The following is a 24,977-nucleotide window of genomic DNA, read 5'->3' as shown; positions in this document are numbered from 1 at the left end:
AAAAAAAGCGTGGTAGAATCAAAGTTTTACAAACTGGGAAGTATTTTTGCCTATAAGGTAAAGCAATGTCTTCATATATGATTTTAATAAAAGGAAATTTCATAGGTAAAAACCAATATCCAAAATTATAAAACAATAGAACTGTTTGTACATAAACACTGAATCAAACATTTACAATAGACTCAACATAAGTTCTTTATCAATGTGTTTCTTTTTTTGTTTTAGTTGTAGTTGGACACAATACCTTTATCTTATTTATTTATTTGTATGTGGTGCTGAGGATCGAACCCAGAGCCTTGCATATGCTAGACAAGCACTGAACCGTTGAGCCACAATCCCAGTCCCCTTGATCAATGTGTTTTGAAGGGGTAATAAAATCTTTATGGCTAAAGCAAGAGTCTTGCTTCCTGTTGGCCCCAAAACAGATGTTTCATTTCCCAAATAAGTAGGTTTTCCACTGTAAAGAAATATTTTTGTGGGCTGGAGTTGTAGCTCAGTGATAGAGCTCTTGCCTAGCACAGGTGAGGCACTGGGTTTGATCCTTAGCAGCACATAAAAAATAAATAAATAAAGGTTAAATTTAACAAAAAAGAAGAGGAAAAAGAAATGTTTTTGTATAGTTGGTTTCCATCTTCTTGAACTCTGCCCCAAGTTCAGCCAGCTTCTCCCAGATCTTTTACACACATTTTGAACAGTGCTAGGATTCAAAGCACGTCTCTGCCCCTTTCCAGGGCGGGCACTCGGACAGCCGTGTTTCCTAATAAATCCCTGTTTCACTGTCCTGTTTCCCCCACGTGGCCATTTTGTTCACGGTGCTTCCTGATATGGGTGCTACTAGAACTGACGTCCCATTTTCCTTCCAATGCACATCATCCATTCTCAAAAAAGCAGGCGGCTCCTTGAAAGGAGCATTCATTCAGGTGGGAGATGATGGAAAGTTCCGGCCTTTCCACTGGGTAGTTTCTTGCCAGAAGTTTGGCAATCAGGCATGACTTTCAAATGTCCCGGGAGGTTGCCACATTAAAATGCCACGTGAGGGCTTGTCATCAAAAAACTTCGCGCTTCATAGTTGGGATCAGGGAGCCAGTGGGGCAGAAAGTGTACCTGTCTTGACAGTGGCCATCTGGTTCAAGGAGGAAGGACAAGCATGCACAGGGCACTGGCCAGCGGTGGCAGAAGGGGCTGCCTGAGTTCCACAGTCAGTTCAGGGTCCAGGTCAGCCAGGCCCGGTGCTCCCTGTCCTCCATCCTGACACATGACGCCTTTCTAGGCCTCAGAACCTGCTCTCCTGACCCTCGGCCCACTCAGGGGAGGACACAGGTGCTGCTCCTCAGCCGCCCCCAACGTGTCTGCTGTAGAGTACCGCCTGGCCAACTTCCCAGACAATTCAGAACCCATCCCTCTGAGAGTCCATGACATTAGATGGCCACAAGCTCTGCTGCCGCGATTTCCAAGAGGGGTGGGTGGGATGGGCATTCCAAGGGGTGGTTTCTGAGCTGGGTTGAATCACTAAAGATATTTGTCTTTGGGCTGGGGATGTGGCTCAAGCGGTAGCGCGCTCGCCTGGCATGCGTGCAGCCCGGGTTCGATCCTCAGCACCACACACAAACAAAGATGTTGTGTCCGCCAAAAACTAAAAAATAAATATTAAAAAAAAATAAAAAGATATTTGTCTTCTGGGCACACTGAGTTCTTCATGAAATGCAAGAACTGGGGGAGTTGGGGAATGTTCTGTCCCTGGAACATTCCTGTGGACTCGCTTTATGTATCTGTTGACTCTTATACCCACTTTGGAAACCAAAAGGATAATAATGGAGCAATCAATGACTTTATAAGATCCAGCAGACTAAGATTCGAATTCTAAACCCCTCAAAAGACAGTGCTCAACAAGCTTGCAAACTGTTAGGTAATCAGAAAGACAGAGATCTTCTCATTTTACAACACGAAATAGGGAGAAACCTGACAGTCTGTCTGCAGTAGGGACAATTCTCTGGGACAAAATGGTATCCAACAGATAAACAGAATGCCTAAAAAATAATTTTAGTAAGCATTTAGAAAAATTCTACTATTTCCATAGAGAGACTTAAAAAGCAATACAGCACCTTATACTTATAGGGGGCCACCCATTTCAAAGGATGAGTTCATCATCCAGTTCACCCTAGACATTCCAAGGGACTGACACAGGTTAACAGAATCCTAGCCGAGTTTAGATGTTACACCATAGTCACAGGGAGCCAGATGAAGAAAAAGAAAGCCAAACACGCAGACAAAAAGAGACTAAAATACTCATCTTACCCCAAGAAAAATAAGCGTCCTAGTTAAAAATCTTACTCCTCGTTTAAGTTAAAAACAGATTTTGAAAGCCTCAAAACATTAAAACAGGGCCTTGCTTCGAGCCCCTGTTAACAATTTATCCCTGAGAAAAATGCCTCTGGAAATAGGTATCCCTAAAATATCAGACAGACAGCCATAAATAAATCAGCTCAACAGCTGAGAGCTGATCTCAGTAAGGAATTTTTAACATGATAGACCTTTTCTCAATTTTAATAATATGAGATGATACCATATATACATTGATATTTTTGAAATTAGTAAAGTCATAAATTATACATAATTATTAGAGCTAATTTTACTACATTAAATAAAGTTATTAAGAATGCTCATACAACTATTTATTTATACACAAAATTGTTTTGACATAGTGTAAGGGTCCAGCAAAGCGTCGGAGGAAGAGACCACCAAGAGACTGACTTTATGCAATAAGCAGGAGGGAGTTTATTGAGGATCCGATTCAGCGCGCTGAGGCTCCAGGCAGGCTGGCTCAAAAAGGGAGAGCAGCCCAGAGCCCTGAGCAGAGGTCAGGCAGAGCTTAAGTACACTTCTTGGGGAGGGCGGGGGCTTTGCATACATCAGAACAAATCATCATGAGGCGCGGGGAAATTGAACAACAACTCTGAGACATGATTAGTACATTCATTGGCGGGAACAGATTGGGCGGGGGTGATTGGTCACTCCTAAGTGGGGTACACATTCAAACTGATTGGTTTTAGGGCCTAAATGGCTTGTGATTTTGTGCCCAGCCAGACTGCGGCAGGGTTGTGGCTCAGTGGTAGAGCGCTTGCCTTACATGTGTGAGGCACTGGGTTCGGTCCTCAGCACCACATAAATAAATAAATAAATAAATAAAGGTATTGTGTTACATACAACTAAAAATTTTTTTTAAAAATTAAATCTCTGTTACCATGGTTCCTTTAAATAACTGTTGTCAAAATTCAGGAGCAAAGATGGTAAATCTTTTCTTATTATTATTTAAATACTTGTACTATTATCTGTAACTTAAATGGATGATGCTATGGCTGACACCAAGCCTTTATTCAATTTTATTAGATAAAGAAAAGGGAGAAAACAAAACCCATAGGCACACACTAGATCTTACAAATATTTCAAAAAAAATTTTTAACTATGATCCTGAGGGGTCTTACTGCTACTGAACATGATTCAGTAAATTAAGTCAGATTTCAAAGGAGAGTTTAAACCTGCCATCATGATAATGACTGAGAAACCTGGCTCAGGAAGGTAGATTTGCAGCTGCAGAGTTTACAATCAGGGGGCAGCTTCACGAGCTTATCAGGAAAGTAAAAATTATGAAGAGACTTCTGTGGACCCATTTCTCAGGTCCATTTATAATGTACATTGTAGTGTGGACTGGAAAGTCCACCAGTGAAACTTGACCAATTGTACTGACTGTGACGGTCAGTTACACCTATGTGTCAATCCTATGGTAAACAGACTGTCTGGGAGTACCTTCTGAGAGAAAGACAGCATATGAGAAACTTAACCCGCCAATTATGCTGGTGTTTAGTAATTAAGACCATATCTGGATTTTCCCTATGCAGGCCAGTTATTTACATAAGCTACCCACCAACGTTTTGCTGCCCTAATCATTCTACAGTAGAAATTGGCACCTTTCCTGGGTGGATAGATTGTGCAAATGTCTTTCCAGTGCAGCACAAGATATCTAGAAATAGGGCTATATTCTAGACTGGTCTCCCAGAGTGGACAAAGGTGACTAGGCAAGGATGCCAGGACCCCCTGGAGGTTTATTGGTCACACCCCGACCTTCAGTGAGTCAGCACCCACAAGGACGTTTGATATTTGACTTCTGCCTTCAGAATATTTACATTACTGACAGATGTAACAGACTCCTTAAATGTGAGAGTTAAGGGACAGGATGGTAAATATCCTGAGGCCTGTAAAAATGCAACGTATCTTATTGTATCCCTAGTTGTGGCCAATTAACCAGGCCCAGGCAAGCTCCTGGTCTCGCGGTCCCCGAAATGGCTACCTTAACTACTATTCCTTGCTCCTACAATACAGCCTCTGTGGCTACGTTTTAAAACTTACAACAGATGGATTTTCTTAATAATTTGACTTAAATGACTTCCAAGATCCTTCTTAGTCAGTTAAGTGTTGATGGAAGGATTGAAACTAAGTTAAAATGTTCTAGAAGCCACTGTAATGAATAATGCAAATGAGCCCTCTGCTCTGTGGCTTGTGGACAGGCCCAAATCCCGGGCTAATTAAGGACGTCTGTGTTACTGTGGCCAAACACAATGCTTTCCAATAAAATTGGGAAAAGATTAAGAATCTTCTGATGAGGGTTTGAGAGGGTAATAATAATAACCTGGATCTTCCAGGTTGACTGTGTTATTGAGATGATCTGTTTTCTACTAATTCTTTTTGTGTTTCAATAGTAGATCATGACGACCTGGGACCAAGAATCCAGTGACTGAAGGATTTAATTCCCCAGTTGCCTTTTTTTTTTTTTAATATTAAGAAAGGGGGAATATGTGAGGAGCCCCCCGAATGACCACACCTTCCAGTCCTGAAGCGCACCCCTAAGGTGGAAGAGCTGCCACAGGACCCAAAAAAAAAAAAAAAAAAGGTCTTTCTCTGTCTCTGTGTGATGATTTCGTGCCAGCCCAGTTCACCTGCAGGGACCTTGAGGGTTTCGTTGTGGAACTCGACCCAAGCAAAACAAAAAGCCACAAAAACAAGTTTCCCAGGGCTCTTCCATGTAGTATCTTTCAACCAAAGTTCAGTACGAAAAGTTCAAGGGGGTCGGAGAAGACCCAGCAGGGAAGGCCAAACGACAAAGAACAGGTGAACAGCTTTCTGGTTCTCTGATTCAGGGGAAAAATGCATCATCTCACACACACACACACACACACACACACACACACACACACACACACGGTACGCATAGATATATTTCAGATAATCCTGCCTAAAGTTTTTGATAGGTAATATGAAGCCACACAACATCACACATCATTTCTCAGATGCCAGCCATTGCTTTGAGAGATTTTACATCTGAGTTTTTAAATTTTGTTTGTTTTTAGTTGTGGATGGATCTTTATTTATCTATAGGTGGTGCTGACAATCGAACCCAGGGCCTCACACACACTAGAAGGCCAGTGCTCTGCCACTGAGCTACAACCCCAGCTCCCTACATCTGGGTTTTTAGGCTGGTAACTTACACAAGAAGTGGGGTTTTCAAATGTGGTCACAGTTTCCCGACAACTGCGACAGCTTGCCAGCTTATGTAGAAATGCATTAGGAATAATACCAGATTCCTGTAGCCTTTATCACCCCTTTTTTTGTGTCTCTGTGTAGAACCGTTTGCAGCTCCGTTTCATAAAGTGTGTGGCTTTAATTCTTATAATTAGGCTGTGTAACTCATAACTATTTTTATTTTTAAAAAATTCGGTCTTCCATTTCTTTTGAAATTATGTTACAACATAATATGTACCACAGTTAATGGTACGCCTCTAACTACACACAAAGGGAATACCCCAGGATTTGTTGACAATTCTGATTAATAAGTTCTTACAAGACTACTGCACATTAGCTTGAAATAGCCAAAAGGGCGTGTATTAGTTTCCTCCTACTGCTGTAACAAAGTACCACAAATACAGCGGCTTAAAGCAACACAGATCTATTATTTTACAGTTCTTGAGGCCAGACATTCAAAAGGGGTGTCCCGGGGCAGAAATCTAGGTGTCAGCAGGGCTGCCTTTTTTCCCACATTTAAGGACTCTTATGGTTTCGCTGGGCCCTCCCAGATAATCCAGGATAATAATCTCCCCACCTCAAGGTCCTTACATCAACACATCTGCCAAGTTCCTTGGCCACGGTGAGGTGACATTCACAAGTTCCAGACACTGAGAAGTGGACATCTTTTAGGGCCCATTATCCTGACCACAAACGTATTTAGATAATTATCTCTTCTTCCATCTATTTTTATCCTGAATCTTCTGAATCTGTGGTTAGTTGGTGAATTTTTTGACTGTTAGTAACATTTTTTGAGTAAATAGGAAGAATATAAACATTAATTATTACCTTGTATATTTATAGGCTAATTTGGGGCATGGTTAAGATAGAGTTCCTTTAAAATTGTTTTTAGGATGGCCTTCTATTTTAAAGTTTAGCTAAGTGACAGCATAATATCTCTTCAGTGGGCTGGGGTTGTGACTTAGTGGTAGAGCACTCACCTAGCATGGGTGAGGCACTGGGTTCGGTCCTCAGCACCAAAGAAAGATAAATAAAGGTATTGTGTCCATATACAACCAAAACATATTTTTAAAAATCCAAGTAAGGTTACCCTTTTGGTATAAATTTTGAAATATTATAATACATGAATTTGGATCTCTCAAAAATCTCCCTGGATTTGTTCTGGTTTATATTAAGTTTGAGAGGTTCCCTTTGATCTTTCCGGTAGGTAATTTTTAAGGCCTTCTCTGTTAATAGTAATTGAGGCTAGATATGAAAATGAGATGCAATTTATTGATCATTATAATTTCCCAGTATATAGATTAGCTGATCCATCCTAATAATTTAAAAAGAAACTTCAATCTCTTTTTTGAGAGAAGGTCTCAAAATATCTTTATATCTCAGAATTTTATCCTTTAAAAGGTGTGTCTTAATTGTCTTTTAGGGAATATGATTAAGGTTACTTCCCAGTGTAGGGAGCAGGATATAAATCTACTGGATAATAGATCCAGTCAGAGAACTTTTATAATACCAATGACTTTCCAACAAGGTTTGCAACCTTTATTGTTCAAAACTAACACACAACTTTAATTGGGAGAACATCAGTCCTAATAAAATGTTCTCCCAAATCTCACAACTATCCAACAAACAGAAGTAATACGCAAGAACCAGATTTATTCTCCAAGGAGAAGTGTCAAATTTGGAATTTAAGTCAGTTTAATATATTTAGTGTTTAATCAAGGATGTGAATTTATTCACCAAAATTAATCCTTGTCTTAAATATTAAGAATCACTAGGCAATAAAGACCTTCCTTAAAGGAAATAAAGGAAATAAACAGCATTTTAATAGGTCTTCATCATGTCAAGATATGGACAAAAATCTTCGCTCACATCAGCATAATAAGATCAGGGATAGGGACTGGGGATGTGGCTCAAGTGGTATCGAGCTCGCTTAGCATGAGTGAGGCACTGGGTTCAATTCTCAGTACCACGTAAAAAGAAAATAAAGATATTGTGTCCTCCTAAAAATAAAAAATATTTTTTTTTAAAAAATCAGGGAAATAGCCTGAATTTATCAGTTTAAATTTTTATAATCAGTCCAGTTATATATAAACCTCTTTTTCAATTGTGTTAACTTTCTATATCATCTGTCTAGATAATGATATAAAGATCTTCCTATTTAGGAAAATAGTTTTATCATTAAAATTTAGAATACAAAGGTCTTGTTTTACCCAAAGATGATTTCTTTCTTCTTCTTAGGACCTCCAATGTGTACTTCCTCTCTGTTGAAGCATCTTCAACTTTTAGAATTTTTCCTGGGCTATATTTGGAATAATTTCTGTAAATCTCAGAATCTAAACAAATGTTTGTACCCTGATAAGAAGAAATATCTCAATGAAAACATAGTTAAAACCCTTGGATATTTCTGTAGACAGAATTATATTTGTTTATTATCTTATTAAGTTTGTACAATAATTTGAGAGTTAGAGATTACTGATGGTTGTGTTATCTCTTGAAAAGAAAATTTTTATAGTAAAATACATTTTTCTTAAGATATTTCTAATTACAAAAGACAGAGCACCAGATAAATGTATATAGAGATTATATATGTTTTCTACTGAAGGAAAAATAATTAGATTAAACATATATTAACTAAACAATTAGACATATATTCTAACTATTTTATGAATTAACAACTATAGGTTATTCAAATACCTAGAGAAATATGTATTAAGAATAAAGACATATGGGGCTGGGGTTGTGGCTCAGCCGTAGAGCACTCGCCTGGCACCAGCGAGGCGCTGGGTTCGATCCTCAGCACCACATAGAAAAAAATAAAAACAAATAAAAATAAAGGTATTGTGCCCAAATACACTAAAAAAATAAAAAAAGAATAAAGACATAGCTTATGTGTAAACCTTAGGAAACCACGTGGTTCTTAAGATATCGGAACCGTCTCAGTTTTCCTTGGGTTAGTAGTGCACTTTTTGTATTTGGGCTGTCAGGTAATAAGGTCCTGGTGTATACATTTCCTTAGGTCTTGTAACCATGTCGTCAGGAAGGAGAAGAGGACTTTCTGGCCATCACGGGGACACTGCCGGCTTTTGTTCCTGTGGGGGCAAAGGCACCCTCATAATCTCAGTGGCATCACCATAAAGGGGAGAAGGAAGGACCCTAAAGGAAGCCATTGAGAGGTTAACTGATGTGATTCTGCAGTTTGTATTGGGGTAAAGATGGAAGTGCATAACTCACTTGAATCAAACGTATGAAAGATGAAAAAAATTAAATTAAAAATCGAGTTATTCAGCCTTGAGAGCCAGTCAGGCTTAGGGCTGCACCTCAGGGACCAGACCCCGCGCCGTAGCGTCCCCAGGTGGGCCTTCCTAACAGGGCAGTAGGGGTCAGCAGCAGGTCTGAGAGGGGCAGGAGGTAGAGGCTGGTGGCGGAAGGCGGGACCACAAGTCCTGTCTGAGTGACAGCGGAGCACCCCGGGAAGGCCCTGAGAACGCGGAGGTGGGACCAGAAGCCCACTGGAGCGGGTTAGGGCAGTTGCCATGGCGATGGGAACAGCGGAGCCTGCCCCTTGTCCCGGGCCAGAGCTCCGGAGCCGGCTGCATTCCGCTAGATCTGTTTGCCCTTCCCCACGGGCAGGGTCCCCCAGCGGGCAGGGGACTGCCTGGTCTCTGCGACCTGCGCTGGCCACGGCTGTGATCTCCTGCCGGGTGCGTCTTCCCTTGCCGCGCTGGGCGCTTGGGCAGCGCTGTCACCGCAGTGCCAGGTGGCTGCCAGACCTCAGGGCAGTCTGCGCTAGGCCCCGGGCCAGCTGGTCCAGGGTGAAAGGCTCTGCCGGGCGGGGGACCCCATAGGGAACAGCAGATAAAGCCTTCTGTCCCCGGCGGCTGAGGTCCAGCCATTCTGATCCAGTAGGACGAGAAGGTTCTGAAAAGTTTCAATGTAAATGGTTTGAGCACCTTTAAAAACCAGCAGAAAAACAAAATAGGCCTCTCTAGAAGTAGAAAATCTCACCACAAAAAAAATCTGTCCTTTTTCTCTCACAGTCTCCAAGCGCAGATTTCTAACATATGACCCCCCAAAATCTTTACCTGAGATTTTAAAATATAAAGATTTACAAAAGCATTCATAAAAGCACTTTTCCTATGGGAGAGGACTGAACTTAACAACATATCCCATTAATCACATTAATGATTCTTTACATTTATTTAGGGTCTCTAGAATTGCAAAAGTAAAATTTTTTATGTTTCTAAAGATGGAATATTCCCATATATTAAAAAAGTTTAACGTCACAGATTTTTCTTTCGTCTAGTTCACTTACTTTCTACACTTCGGCCCACAGTACCCTTCTGGAGAGAAATTCCAAATCCATTAAATTTCTAAAATTCACCCAGGAGTCTCCATAGGGGCCACCGATCGTCACAATTCACGACTAAACAATCAGGGTCACTCTAGGTGAATTGTACTGGCACGAAATAATCCCACAGAGACAGAGAAATACCTTTTTCTTTGGGTCCTGCAAAGCTCCTCTGACCTTAGGGGTCTGTGGAAACAGGGGAGCTGCGCTGAACCCTTTTATAGGGAAGACGCTTTCAAATGAGGCAAGGGGTAGGATTAGAAGGAACAGGTGAGTGCAACTCAACCCCCCCACACCCCCACCTACACCTGAAGACCCAACCTAAGGGCTGTTAGAGCAGCCCAAACAAACTAAGATACAACTAGACCGAAAAATCCTAACCCTACAGACATTAAATACACTAGATGACGAAGAATCCCCATGAACCCCCAAACTGAAGGAAGTGGAGACAACCGACACTCCCCAAACCTGCATGGTATCAGCATTAGTATGGGAGGTGAAGAAGGCAGAAATGGATTGCCAAGCCCCAAATAGCAACAGGCACAGAAGACACAGCTGAGATGGGAGGGATTCAGCTCCTTGCAATGGTAAGTGGGTCCACAGTGAGGTCCCAGGGCAGAAGCACCCGGCCTCTACCAACCACCAAATTCTCCACCAGCAAATTCTCCGTCAGCTCCCCCTTCCAGAGCACAGCTCTACGCTGGGGAAAAACTACGGGGAGTGGAATCCAAAGTCAGCAGGCCAAGAACTAGAAAGGAGGCAAAGAGAGGTTCTGGTCAAAACTGGGGGAAACAGCCCTGAATTTCTAAAGACAAGCTTTTATATTAAAATAATAATAATAATGGTGCTGTCAGATTTTTTTTAATGTGATAGCTTGGGTTGGTTAATTTGCATTTTCCAAATGACATTACACCAAAACAACAGCAGAGGGAGTTCTGTAGCGTTAGAAAAGCTTTCTTGCTTCATTCTCAAAGTTCAGGAAAATTACTTTCACGTAAATATAAATAACCAATTGTAAGTTCAGTGTCGGTCAAAAGTGAGACCATGTATCAAAAAAGGGGGGTGGGCATGCTGGGGACGTATCTCAGTGGTAGTGCACCCTGGCTTCAATCCCCAGTACCAAAAATTAACAGATAGATAGATAGATAGATAGATAGATAGTAAATGAGCAACATAAAAGGATTTAGGTTGAATCTTCCCAAAGTTGTTATCATTTCAAAAAGAGTAAGGAATAGAATAACAATTCTACAAATAATAAATGATGCCACTAAACAGGTGAAAACCATAACCTATTATTCAAAATGAAATAAATGACAATATGTCATATAACTCTTAAGGGCACAGTTCAATGGGTTTACACAAACTGATACAGTCATGCAACCACCCCCATTTCTAGAACTGGAACATTGCTAGCATCCTCATAGATGCTGTGTGTCCTTCCTGTGCGCCCCTCCTAGTGAATAACCATCCCTGCCCCCACAAGTAAACATCACGGTGGCGGCTCTCCTTCTAAAATTACTTTTGCCTATTTTCAAAGGTCATATGAATGGAACTTATATGTATCTTGTGCCTGGATTTTTTCACTCAACATTAGTTTGTGAGATTCGCCCAGGCTGTTGTGTGGGGCAGAGTCCACTCTTTATCATTGCAGTACAGGATTGTATGAGTTTACCAAAATTTATCCACTATACTGCTGATGGACATTAGGGTTGTCCACTTCAATGCTATGATATATATATATTTTTTTAAATTACAACAAATTTTTTTTTCTTTTCTTTTCTTTTCTTTTTTTGTACTGGGGATTGCCCTCAGGGGCACTTGACCACTGGACCACATCCCCAGCCCTATTTCATATTTTATTTAGAGACAGGGTCTCACTGAGTTGCTTAGTGCCTCACTGTTGCTGAGGCTGGCTTTGAACTTGAGATCCTCCTGCCTCAGCCTCCCAAGCCACTAGAATCCAGGCCTGCCCCACGTGGCCCAGCTCAGCAGACATTCTTTCACTTGTCCTTTCACTCTCTTCTGTTGTGTATATACCTAGTGGAATTATTGGATCACAGGGTCATAAATCACTTTAGTAAAACCTGGTAAATTTCCAAAGTGGTTTTTTCAATGTATACTCTCACTAGTAGAGTATGAGAATTCCCCATTCTTACTAAAACTTGATATTGTCAAGTTTTAAAAAAACCAAGGGCGGTTACGATAAGTGTGTATAAGCCAGAAGGGTCAGGATGCCATCCAGGTTTCTGGCTCAAATGCGGGAGACTGCTTTCCAGAGTGAAGTACGGAGAAAATTGGTTTGGGGGGTAGAAGGAAGAAAAATCTCCTTTGGTTTCTTTTCTACCTATCAGTCAGGGTAATAGTACTGGTCAGTTCGCTCATGTTAATTTGCATTTCCTTATTGACTAAGAAAGCTGAGTACCCTTTCATTTTGACCATTTAAATATCTTTTTTTTTTTTTTTTTTTTGACATGCCTGTTCAGTTCATCTGCTGTTGGTTTTGCTGTGTTCTATGACTGTGAGTAGGAGTTCTTTGGTCAGATGTCGTGGTTTTGCAGACATCTTCTCCCACTCCCAGGCTTGCCTTTTCACTTTCTAATTGGTACTTTTTGAGTAATAAAAGTTGTTAATTATAATGAAGTCCAACATATCCTTTTCTCTTTTATGATTTGTGGCTTTTTATTTTAACAAACACTCTTTCTATCTAAGGTCCTGAAGATAACCTGTGTTATCTCCTAGAAGTTGGACTGTTTTCTCTTCCACTTTTCTATCTACAATCCACCTGAAGTTGATTTTTGTGCATGGCATGAAATAGGGACAAGACTCATTTTTTTCATTTTCAGATCTCCACTGGATCCACCACTGTTGTCTGGGTGAATCTTGCAAACTAATGTATAAGAGTACATATAAGTTCCATTCATATGAAAACAGGCCAAAGTAATTTAGAATGAGAGCAGCCACAGTGGTGTTTACTTTGGAGCCAGGGTTATTCTCTAGGAGGGGCACGTGGGAGCCTGCAAGGCTCCTAATACTGAAGTCTGGGTAATGTAATGAAGTCTTGGTACTGTTTCAGTTCTAGAAATGGGCGGTGGCTGCCTGGATATGCCAATTGTGTATAAACCCATTGAGTTGTGCTCTTAAGATTTATATCATGGGGCTGGGGTTTAGCTCAGTTGGTAGATTGCTTGTCTCCCAAGGCCCTGGGTTCAATCCCCAGAACCAAAAAAAAAAAAAAAAAAAAAGATTGATATCGTATTCATTCTTTTATTTTATTTAATTTTATTTTTTATTTTTTAAAGACCACATTTTTCCCGCTACATTGATATTTGTTGTAAAGCCAGGTGCCCAGTAGGTGTGGGTCTATATCTCTGCTCTTCTCTCTCTATGGGTCTATTTGTCTTATGCATCCAAACCCAATGCATCCAAAATTGAATGTTTCCCCCTCTTACTGTCTTCCCCTCCTTGACTTTTGGCAGCTCCATTCTTCCAGCTGCTCAGGCCAAAATCCTTTGTATGATCCTTGACTCCTCTTTTTCTCCCACCCCACTTGCAATTAATTAGTAAACACTGCTGCCTTTTCCTCCAGAACATATGTGGAATTAACTACCTCCACTGCTCCCACCCTGGCCCAAGGCACCATTCTCTTACCTAGTTTCCTGTAGGAGGCTTCTAACTGTCCTCCTTGATAAGTGGTGATTGACTGATGTGACATAGAAGGTAGAGCCAGAAGGGTCAGGATGCCATCCAGGTTTCTGACTCAAATGTGGGAGACTGCTTTCCAGAGTGAAGAATGAAGGAAATTGGTTTGGGGGGTCGAAGGAAGAAAAGCTCCTTTGGTTTCTTTTCTACCTATCAGTCAGGGTAATAGTACTGGTCAGTTCGCTCCTATAAGTCAGGTTGGGACTGGTCAATTTTACAGGGTTAGCAGGGTCAACAGTCACAGTGGGAGCCAGGTATGGTGACACATGCCTATAAACCCACCAACTCAGAAGGTTGAGGCAGGAGGATGTCAAGTTAAGGCTTGACTGGGTAACTTAGCGAGATCCTGTCTCAAAATAAAAAATAAAAAGGGAGGGACTGGGTACGTACAACTCAGTGGGAGTGACGCTGGGTTCAATGCCTGGTAACACACACACAGAGACACACACACACACAGGCACACACAAACACAGAGGCACACATAGGCACACACACACACAAAAGCCTTCAAAAGGCTCCCATCTCACTGGGAGTAAAAGCCACCATCTTTAAAATGATTTGCCAAGCTCTATGTAATTAGGTTTTTATGGGACTTGTTCCATATTATTAACTTTGATCCAGCCACAGGAGCCTCTGGGCTCATCCTTAGACATCCAGGTATGCTTCTTCCTTAGGCCTTTGAAATTACTGTTTCCCCAGCTACCCGATGACCGACTCCCTCTTTTCTTCAAGTCTTTGCTCCAATGTCATCTTTTCAGGGAAGCCTTGTTCTGACCGCCCTATTTAAATTGCAATTTAGCCTCAATTCTACTGTACCTCCTTTTCCTGCTTGATTTTTCCTCTTGGTTCTGATTATGTTCCAATGGTTACCTTGTGTCCCAGCCACGGCCCAGTTGTGCCAGGGCAGTGGGCAGGTTTCAAACAGGCCAAAGAAAGTACCTGGAGACAGCCCGGGAGGCTCATGGCTTGTTGGAGAAATAACTCTTCTTGGAGATTGCTCCAAGAAGAGTTTGGAGGCTACAGGCTGACAGATGGCACCTCTGTTCCCCAGGGTGCTTTGCAGAGCACAACCTCCTCTCCCTGTGGTGTTTTACCAGTGGCAGCCAGCTGGATGAGTGACACACACCCTTCCCACAGTGCCCTCCGTCCCACACCCGCTTCCACTCAGAAAGAGGTTTCAAATCTTAGGCTGCAGAAGCAGCGACATCATTGCGATCAGCTGGCTTGTCTGACCAGCATCCCAGGGAACAACTGTGCCGGCGTACACACAAGGGAGTAGCTTTCTACAGATGACACTAACTGGACCTTGTTCCCAGTATGCATAAGAGAAACCCAGTGTTCTCCAAAGTTCTCTGGACTTTCCACCTGGGTTTGCTCTCATTGTTCCCTTACCTTGGCTAGATCCTTGGGAACAGAAAGGGTGCATTCCAGGACATGGTGTTTTATTGTCCCCTTTTTCTTTTTTCTTTTTTTTTTTTTTTTTTGGTAGGGGGGGTGTGGGTACCAGGGATTGATCTCAGGGGCATTCAGCCACTGAGCCACATACCCAGCCCTATTTTGTATTTTATTTAGATACAGGGTCTCACTGAGTTGCTTAGTGCCTCGCTTTTGCTGAGGCTGGTTTTGAACTTGCGATCCGCTGCTGGGATTACGAGCGTGCACCACCACATCCGGCTTTTTGTTACTCTTTGTAGGGCATGATGTAACGTGGGGCATGTTGCATCAGAAAAGAGGAAACTTAACTTGCTGACTGCTGCCTGCTAGTCCTGGGGCCACATGTGGCTAAGAGAGCACCTAGCAATTAGCCAGAAGGCATTGCTGTGGGTTGTGATGAAGAATCGGACCATCTCTAGGATAGGCTCAGAACCCTTCTGCCCTCACGGACAGCTCCTGTCTCCCATTACTGCCTGTAGGATGGTGTAGATGTAAATTCTCCCCACCCTGCTCACCTTTACCCTGATTGGTTCCTGCACATTATAGTAGCTGTGTCTGTTTCCTCATTAAACCTGCTTTGACTCTTCTCCCTGGCCCCTCGGATTACCCTGGGGAGGGAGGGCTGGGTGTGGGCGGCCAGTCGACCTTTACCTTTCTTGGCCTGTCCTGGTCGGGGTGTGCTTCCCCCAATCTCTCCCACAGGTCAGGAGGGAATGGGGGTTAAAAACCCCGACAACTCTTGTTAAACAAGACTTTCAAGTACACTTGGCTAATGAGACAACTCAAAGCAGGGCCCTCAGAAATCTTCAGGATTCTGTAACCTTCGGCTCCAAATCCTCTGTTCAATCACCAATGGCCAATAAGTTAATCAATTATGAACTTATAATGAAACTGCAATATAATAACTCAGGACAAGGTTTGGGTAACAGGGGCGATGGCCAGCATCTCATCTGGGGGGTTCTTCTTCCTGCCAAGGAAGGTGTAAGCCACATGAAAACTTAAAGTCTAGAATAATTAGTTAAAAACAAAAGACAAGGAGTCAGAAATGTATTTCCAAAGCGGAGCCCCTGGTGGGTTTAGTCCACATGGGTACTGGAACTAGACAAAGGAAAGATGGCTCCCGCGGCTTATTTGAGGGGGTGCATCAAAGGCAGGGATAAGGGTTCGAGGGCAGAGTCTTGCTCTGTGCTGTCTTGCAGTCAGCTGGTTGCTGGGCATGTTGGCACGTCACACCCATCTCAGGTGCTGTGTGGGACATGGCAGAGCAGAGTAGAAATTCACAATGTCCCTGGGCAATGGACCAGAGAAAATGTGCCCTGGTCATTCCCAGACACCAGATGTTTTGATCCACTAGGCTTCGATGCGCGGTGACCCACATGCGACCCCTGGACGGCTGGTGACATGTGGGGACCTTCCAAATTGGTGAACCTGTGTGCTATACCCAGAGAGGGCGTGGAAGCCATGTGTCACCAGCTACCCACCCTCTCCCCCACCCTCCCCTCACCTCCCATCCCCACCCTGCCACGCCTTGCCTACACATCCCTCCACTCTGTCCCTGAGTTGTATAAACTTTATAATACGCCTGTTATCACAGAATAGCACTTCCCTGAGTCCTGAGGGAACTATCAGAGGCCAAGAGAGGTTGTGGGAACCCTAGAATTGGTAGCTGGCCAGACGGAAGCACAGGCCCTGCAAGCACCCACTGTGTAGCTGACTCTGAGTGCAGGTGGGGCCTGCTCTGAGTTAGTGTCAGAGTTTTATTGAATTGTAAAGTACCAGTTGGTGTCAGGGAACTGGAGAATCCCTTAGAGAAAAGAAGGAACAGGTCTGACTTCAACCCAAGCTCCTTGCCGGGACGTAGTTTAAGAGTAGCTAAGGCTGTTATAAGAGCATAGGGGAGAGGGCAAGGAGAGATATTCCCCCTCCCTACTAACTCCTCTTGCCCATCCTTCCCCTTTCCTGGCTCCCTCCCCTCCCTAAGAGGCCCCCTTCTGCTTCCATAGCATTTGGAGAGGGCGGGTAGGCAGTACTGGGGATTGACCCAGGGTCTCACACTTGCTAGTCAGGAGTCCTAGATTCCACATATGAGAGAAAACACGTGGGCAAAGCTTGTCTTTCTGAGTCTGGTTTATTCTGCTTAACATGATGACCTCCAGTCCCATCCGTTATCCTACAAATGACAAGATTTTATTCAATTAATGGCTGAATTGTGTGTGTGTGTGTGTGTAATCATATTTCCTTTATTCACCCATTGGTGGGCATGCGTCTAGGCTGATTGGCTATTGTGAACAGAGGTGCAATACACCTGGGTGGCAGGTAATAACACATTTGTAAGTTGATTCTGAGATCCTCTGGTACATACCCAAGAGTGATATAGCTGGATCATGTGATAGTTCTATTTTAGATTTTTGAGGAACCCCTATATAGTTTCCCATAGTGGCTGTACTAATTTGCATTCCCACCAATAAAGTGTCAATTCCTTTTTATCCATATCCTTTATAGCTTTTGTTATTATCATTTCTGATCACAGCCATTCTGACTGGGGCAGTTTGGGTTTGCATTTCCCTAATGGCTAATGACGTTAAGCATATTGTTTTATAAATTTATTGGTCATTTTAGTTCTTCCAAAATCTTTCTTTATATGCATATTTTCTTCTATGGGAAGAGAAGGAAAGAATATTATTTTTTTTCAATTTTATTTTTTAGTTTTAGGTTGGCACATGTCTTTATTTTACATTTCTGTGGCGCTGAGGCTTGAACCCAGTGCCTCATGCATGCTAGGCGAGTGCTCTACCACTGAGCCCCAGCCCCAGCCCCAAGAATGCTATTTTTAAAAACAGTTAACTCCCTAGATGCTCCCAGCTTCAGGGGAAGATGAGGCAGGAGGATAGCAAGTTTGAGGCCAGCCTCAGCAATTTAATAAGACCCTGTCTCAAAATAAATAGATAAATAGATAAAAAGGGCTGGGGGTATGGCTCGGTGATGAAAGCACCCCTGGGTCCAACCCCCAGGACTCCTCACCCTCTGAAAACAGAGGCAGCCTCTGAAAAATAGTGATTTCCTGTTTGCTCACATTTCCCACCTCCCTGGCATTCCTCCAGCCCCTCCAGTTTGGCCTGAGCCAACACAGCAGCTCCCACCACAACAGTTCTTGCCGAGTTCCCTAGCAATACATACAATGAATAATAATAAACATAATAAATAATAAGCATGATAAAATGTGTCCTAAGTCAAGGGACATTTTCAGGTTTTTTTCTCTCCTCCTCCCTCCGCCACTATACTGGGGACTGAACCCAGGGACACTCCACCACTGAGCTATATCCCCAGCCTCCCCCCATTTTTTTTTCCTTCAATGTTTTTACTGGTACTTTATAGTTACACGTAACAGGGACTCACTGTTGCACATTCATGCATGCACACACTGTATCAATATAATGTGGTCACTGTCATTCCCTAGTATCCCCCCTGCACACACATATCCCTTTATTCATTTTTCTGGTGGAGGGGTTCTCACTCAGTTGCTCAGGCTGGCCTTGAACTTGTGATCCTCCTGCTTCAGCTTCCAGAATCACTGGGATTTTTGAGAGTTCTGAGTTTTAAGAAGAAAATAAATTCCTCATTTCTGCTGGCAGATGGGGTTTATGCAGGCTACAGACCTCATCCATTTCCTATTGGGTTCTCGTCTCCCAAATTTGAAGAATAAATTCCATGGACAATGATGAAAGGGAAGAGTGAATGGAGTAGGGTTTATTTAAGTGAGAAGAGAGAATTCTCACAATGCGGGAGGGGACCTAATAGTGGTACAGGGGTGCCTTCCATGAACCTGGGGCAGTTTCCACCCCCTGTCAAACCCAGATTCTTGCAATCAAGTCAGAAGATTTCAGACATGTTGCTCAGAGTAACAGGAGTGACTTTACTGAAGACAGGACAACGGGAAGGGGACACTCTCAAGGAAGAGTGGATCCTCTCAGAGAGGAGAGGGACAATGTGACTCTCCTACACCCCAGTTTTATTGGGGATCCCAGAGAAGTTTCCAGAGAGTCCCACCCAGGTCCACCTCTTGACTTTTGACTGAAGTAGGATGACATTGAACTTTCCAGTCTTCAGTGCGATGACAGCTCTAGGTCACTCTGGCTCATGCTGACCAATTCTAATTGGATTCTTTTTTTTTTTGATATTTATTTTTTAGTTGTAGTTGGACACAATATCTTTATTTTATTTATTTATTTTTATGTGGTGCTGAGGATTGAACCCAGGGCCTTGAATGCGCTAGGCAAGCGCTCTAGCACCGCTGAGCCACAGCCCCAGCCCTGTTCTAATCCGACTCTTAATTATACATTCTTACAAATTCTATGGTTAGGAGGACTTACCCTTATCTCCCTAAGTTTTAGGATCTGGTTGGTGAAAAGGTCACTAGAGTCTGCCACTTCAGGGTAACTTTGGTTTCCTCTTGTCAACATTATTTCAGTCCTACATTTCTCCAAACAGGTAGTTTGCTAAGAATGCGACATATCCTGTCCACTTAAACCAGGCAGAGCTGCAAGTAGATAGCTTCTTGGAAGAGGAAGCCTGTGGGGGTCAGCACAGTGGACCTTTTTATAAGAATTAACCTCGTGTTCCCACCACTCACATCTGTCTGTCCCTATCCTCACTACTCCCAGCATCCAGTCTTTCTCTTGGATTCCAAACTTATCTCTGTGGATCCTACAATCAGCATATCTAAGAGAGACCTCCTTTTTCTTTTCTTTGCCCCTAACACTCATTTCTCCATTCCCCCTGTAAAGAGTATCTTCCCCTATTCCCTATTCAAGCTCAGAAACCTGGATGATGTCCTGAGTCCTTCTCTCCAAGGCCCAGGCTTCATCCAATAGCAGATCTTCTCACTCCCACCCCCCTCCACAGGGCACCCAGTATGGCCTTGTTTCTAAGGAAATTCCCCCACAGCCTCTATCTGATCCTCCGTCTCAGACAATGCTAGTCCCCTGCCCACAGTCTTCCTGTGGCTCCCCACTGCCTCCAGAGTGATCCCCAGGCACACCGGAGTGGGGGACACTTGGTCCTCCCAGATCCTGAAGTCCTTACTTCTCCAGCCTCACTGCCCTCCACCTGCCCAAGCCCACAGACACCTGATGTTCCCTGAACTTGCAGAGCAACTTCCTGCTGTCCTTCGACACACTGGGCATGTGCACTGTCTTCTCCTGGGCTTCATTTGCTGGGCCAACTCTTATTTGCCCCTCCCCAGGAACGGTGTCTTTTCTTTCTGTGGCATTAGGGATCACAGCCAGAACCTCACCAAGGCCAGCGACACTCCGTCAAAGAACTACACTCCCTGTCCCTGCCTGACAATTTCCTTATTACTCTACCGTACTTTTTCATTTCTAGACTCCTAAGAATTTGGATAACTGCCGATCCTAAACAGTTCAACACACTAATAAAGGAAGTATGGCCTACTGTAATCCCACAACTACACACACGGATTTCTTTCTTTAGTCCCATGTTTTGGGCTTAGAATCAATATTGAACATTTGTAAATATTTTTACTTTGTTTTAAATTGTTGAAGTACCTTTATTTTATTCATTTGTACTTGATTGTGAGAATCGAACTCAGTGCCTCACACAGACTAGGCAAGCGGTCTACCACTGAGCCACAACCCCAGCCCTTGTAAATATTTTTAAATGGTGTTTTTTTTTTATCACTCATAGCATATCAAAACAAAAATAAGCTGTCTTAAGTCACAACTCAGTAAAAATTGCTGCTTGTCCACTTCATTCCACCCTACCTCATTGCCAAAATCTTCAGGTAACTGCTTGGATGGCCTTCAAACTAGGTGTCTTTACAAAACAAGTCCCATGGGGGTCTTTAACTCTGAGTTCAATAAAAGCAATGTTAAGAAAACAGAGCCGGCGCTCGAATGAGAACAATATACCAGAACTTAGGAATACATCAAAACATCCACAGCACCGTGCGGTTTGATGGTGGCATAGGAGCATATAATTATCCTCAGGTGTTTCAACTGTAAAATTGGGATGGTTATCTCACATGATTATTCAGATAATTCAGTGCTTTGAACTGGAATTTAAAAGTTGGGAGTCATAAGCATATAGACGGTGTTTAAAACCATGGAGTTGACGAGATAAGCTTTTTAAGAAAGCAAAGACCCCAGCCCTCCTTTCAAATGTTTCCCCCTCGTTTGTTCACCCAACAACTACAGTTTGTGCTAGGCGCCAGGGATGCAGGAATAAGCAAAATTGACAAGGAAAGAGATCACCTCTCCCGAGGGAACCAGGCAGTACACAAATGCATAATGAATTACAGGCTACGATAATTGCTTCAAATGAAAAGTTTCCACTCCTACAGGAAAAATCAATGAGGACCTAATTTAGATTAAATGAAATCATGTATGTAAAGCACTTGGCATAGTGTCTGACACACAGTAGGCCCTGTGCTCAGAGAAGGCCTCACTAAGAAAAGTGGCAGGTACATCACTTTCTGGTGAGTTAGACAGGGAGGGAGTGGGGACAGAGGAACACACACCAGAAGGGCCTGAGGCCTGGGGCACCAAGGGAGCTGGAAAGGGACCTGCAGGGCTAGAGCCCAAGACAGTGAGAAAGGCGACCAGCTGACACTGGTCACTCCAAGGTAGAAATCCCTGCCCCCAAGGTGAGTAAAATGACTATAAGAACATGCAATGTCCACTATTATGTATAATTATAATGCTCCAATAAAAAATGAAAATAAAATATAAATAAATAAAGGAACACACAAAGACTCTAGATACTATTTCAAAATGCTAATGATGAAAATTAATTGCATCAGCCTGAAAATAAGCATGCAGCTCCTCTTCTCAAACCCTCTTTCAGTCACCTTTTTCCCACCACTCAAAGGACACATGCACCTCTGCCTATCTGGAACTTCACTTTGGTGCACTACCCTGCAAAATGCACCCTTCCTGAGGGAGACCTGTGGCAACACTAAGGGAACTTCACAAGAAATAGTAAAGCCTTTTACTTGATTGTCAAGATGCGGGAACAAGGACTGGTTGTGCTTCTCACCATAATAATATCTCCCCCTCCAGCACACACAGACAAGATACTTGCATTAGCAATTTTAAAGTTATTTTTAATTCACAAATAAAATTGTATATATTTATAATGTACAGAATGATTATTTTTTGAAGTTTATAGACATTGTGGAATGGCTACATTAACCTCGCATATCACTTTTTGTGATGAGAACGCTTAAAATTTACTTTCATGCAGGGTACGGTGGTGCACTCCTGTAATCCCGGCGGCTCAGGAGTCTGAGGCAGGAGGATCACAAGTTCAAAGCCAGCCTCAGCAATGGCGAGGTACTAAGCAACTCAGTGAGATCCTGTCTCTAAATAAAATACAAAAAGGGGCTGGGGATGTGGCTCAATGGTGGAGTGCCCCCTGAGTTCAATCCCCAGTACCAAAAAAACCCAAAAAACTGCTCTCAGTTATTTTAAAGTATATGATATTATTATTGAATGTTATATATAATATAATATCGTTATTAACTATAGTCAGCATGTGTACAACAGTTCTCCTGAACTCGTTCTTCCTATCTAACTGAAATTTTACAGCCTTTGACCAATATCTCCCCAACTCTCCGTCTCTGGAAGCCACCCTTTTGCTCACTGTTTCTGTAAGTTGTTACACATGTGCCACCATCTAGTGCTTGTCTTTCTGTGCCTGGCTTATTTCACTTAACATATGTCCTCCAGGTTCATCTGCCGCAGTCTCTGGCTGGGCACAAATCACGAGTCTCCACACAGCTTGTAGATTCAAACAGCAATTCTTTATTCCCGAACTCACACCGGCCGTCTACAAACACGCTCTGGGGGAATCCACGTTTTCTGCCCAAAATCCACTCTCTCCCAAATTCACTCCGCATGGGCTTCGGTCTCCCAAAATATACTGTCTGACCCTAAGCACTCAAGAGGAACTCAGCAGCAGGATACGCCCTATTCTAAAGGGGGAATACCCTAATCTCCTATTATGCTAAACTGCCCTATTCTAAAGGGGGAACACCCTGAACACGGATCCTGCCCTGGTCCTTGAGCAAGGTCACCTTTCAGAAGTCCTTCCACTAGACAGCATGGGAGTAAGCTGGCAAGGAATTTGTCATACCTACTTGGCTGATGGCTCCCAGCATTCATCGTTGTTGCAAATGACAGAATTTACTTCTTTTCTTAAGACTGAATATTATTCCTTTGTGTTTATGGACACATTTTCTTAATCCATTCATCCATTGGTGACACTAGGTTGATTCCATATCTTTTATGAAACAACAAATTTCAAGACACTAGGTGTCTAGTGATGAAGGACAGTGATCCTTGAGAGTCAGGGAATAAATGAGAAGAGGTCCCTGCAGTTAAAGAGAGTGTGCAAGCTGGGCACAGAACAGGACTCTGTGAACTGAGGAAATGCAGCTGACAGCACAGGGGACCACTGTGGCTGGCGTATGCAGGACAGGGTGCTGGGGAAGAGGACCACACAGATGCCGCAGTCCGGTTGGGCAAAATAACCGGGAGGTGACAAGCAACTTGAAGTTTGAAGCGGGAACTGTTTTATTATGGAACAGCAGAGGTATATATACCTAACTGATTACACACAGCTTGATTCAATTAGCATTATCCAGATACAACAATCAGCCAATAAGGAATCCCCACCAAATCCCTACCATCTTAATGGCTCGGTGGCGTTGCCTCACAAACCACTCCTCCTGGCAAACTGTCAGGAGCCATCTTGACTTGATTGTGGGCCCCCAACATCTCCCCCCTTTTGTTTTATTAAACAACAAGTATGTGGCTTAGGGACCGTGCCTGTTTTAGGTTGTCCAATACTACATATGGTCCTTACCCGTCATTGGATGGTCTGACCTCAAATCGTCAGCCTCCTGGCTTAGGTTGGTACCATTGCAATTGGATCTTACCCGTCTTTGACTACTGGCCCAATATATGTAGCCATACTTGTGGATCTGTGTAATCTATACAAACACCATAAACAAACTGCCACAAGCAGAAGGAGGAGAATACTAAATGCCACAATTCCAAGCCATTGACGGCTCCAAGTGAGAAGCCTTTGGAAAAATTGAACCACCGATGACGACCCCAGGGAGTGTCCCGGACTCAACTGCCACGGGGCCACACAGGGAGCAAGAGCCTGCGAGAGTGCCTCCAGGTCAGGCGGGCAGGTCCAGGCTCCGGCTAGTGGCAGTGGCGTCCTGCTCCCCGGGCAAGGGGCGAGGAAAAGCCAGCCCCCCACCGCAGCTGCTGCTGCAGGCTGGAAAATCCCTGCTGCACCACAACCAGCTTGCGCATGGGGCGACTGCCCCGCCTTGCCACCTCCTGCACCCTCTGGTGACAAAAAATGGTTAGTAGCAGCCTTTTGTTGTAACTCCTTCCCTGATAGTCCTTCCTCTTCTGAACTTTCTTCCTCTTTCTAGAAAACTTCATGAAGTCACAGGCATTAGGTACAGTACTCAAAAAGGTCTCTTAGTACTGAGAAGTAAATGGCCCTAATAAGCTTAAACCAGTGGTTCCCAGCCCAGGGTAATTCTACTTCTCTTCCCAAGATGACATTTGGCAATGTCTGGAGACACTTTTAATAGTCGGGATGAGGGAAGAGCTGCTACTAGCTTCTAATGGGAAAGCCAGGGATGCTATTAAGCACCTTCCAATGCACCTCCACAAAAAAATTATTTGGTACAAAGTGCCAACAGTACTAAGATTGAGAAACCTTGACCTAATCACTACTGTGGTCCTTTCTAACAAATCTTAAACATGAGACTCAGAGGGATCATACTGTTTCCAAGTAATTTAACTGCACCCCAAAGTAAAACTCAAGAAGACTTACAGGAATACAAAACCATACCAACACCCAACCCAAAATTCACAGT

General features: G+C 43.2%; 1 pseudogene; it reads right to left on the bottom strand.

The window, feature by feature from the left end:
* The window catches only part of LOC143403488 (bis(monoacylglycero)phosphate synthase CLN5-like), a 36,540-nt pseudogene extending 12,141 nt beyond the window's left edge, over window positions 1-24,399 (bottom strand).
* Window positions 24,400-24,977: the final 578 nt, after the last annotated feature.

The sequence above is a fragment of the Callospermophilus lateralis genome, chromosome 7 (assembly GCF_048772815.1).
Source record: "Callospermophilus lateralis isolate mCalLat2 chromosome 7, mCalLat2.hap1, whole genome shotgun sequence".
NCBI classification, from domain to species: Eukaryota; Metazoa; Chordata; class Mammalia; order Rodentia; family Sciuridae; genus Callospermophilus; species Callospermophilus lateralis.
The sequence above is the reverse complement of the archived record's forward strand: the minus strand, read 5'-3'. Positions and strand labels throughout refer to the sequence as shown.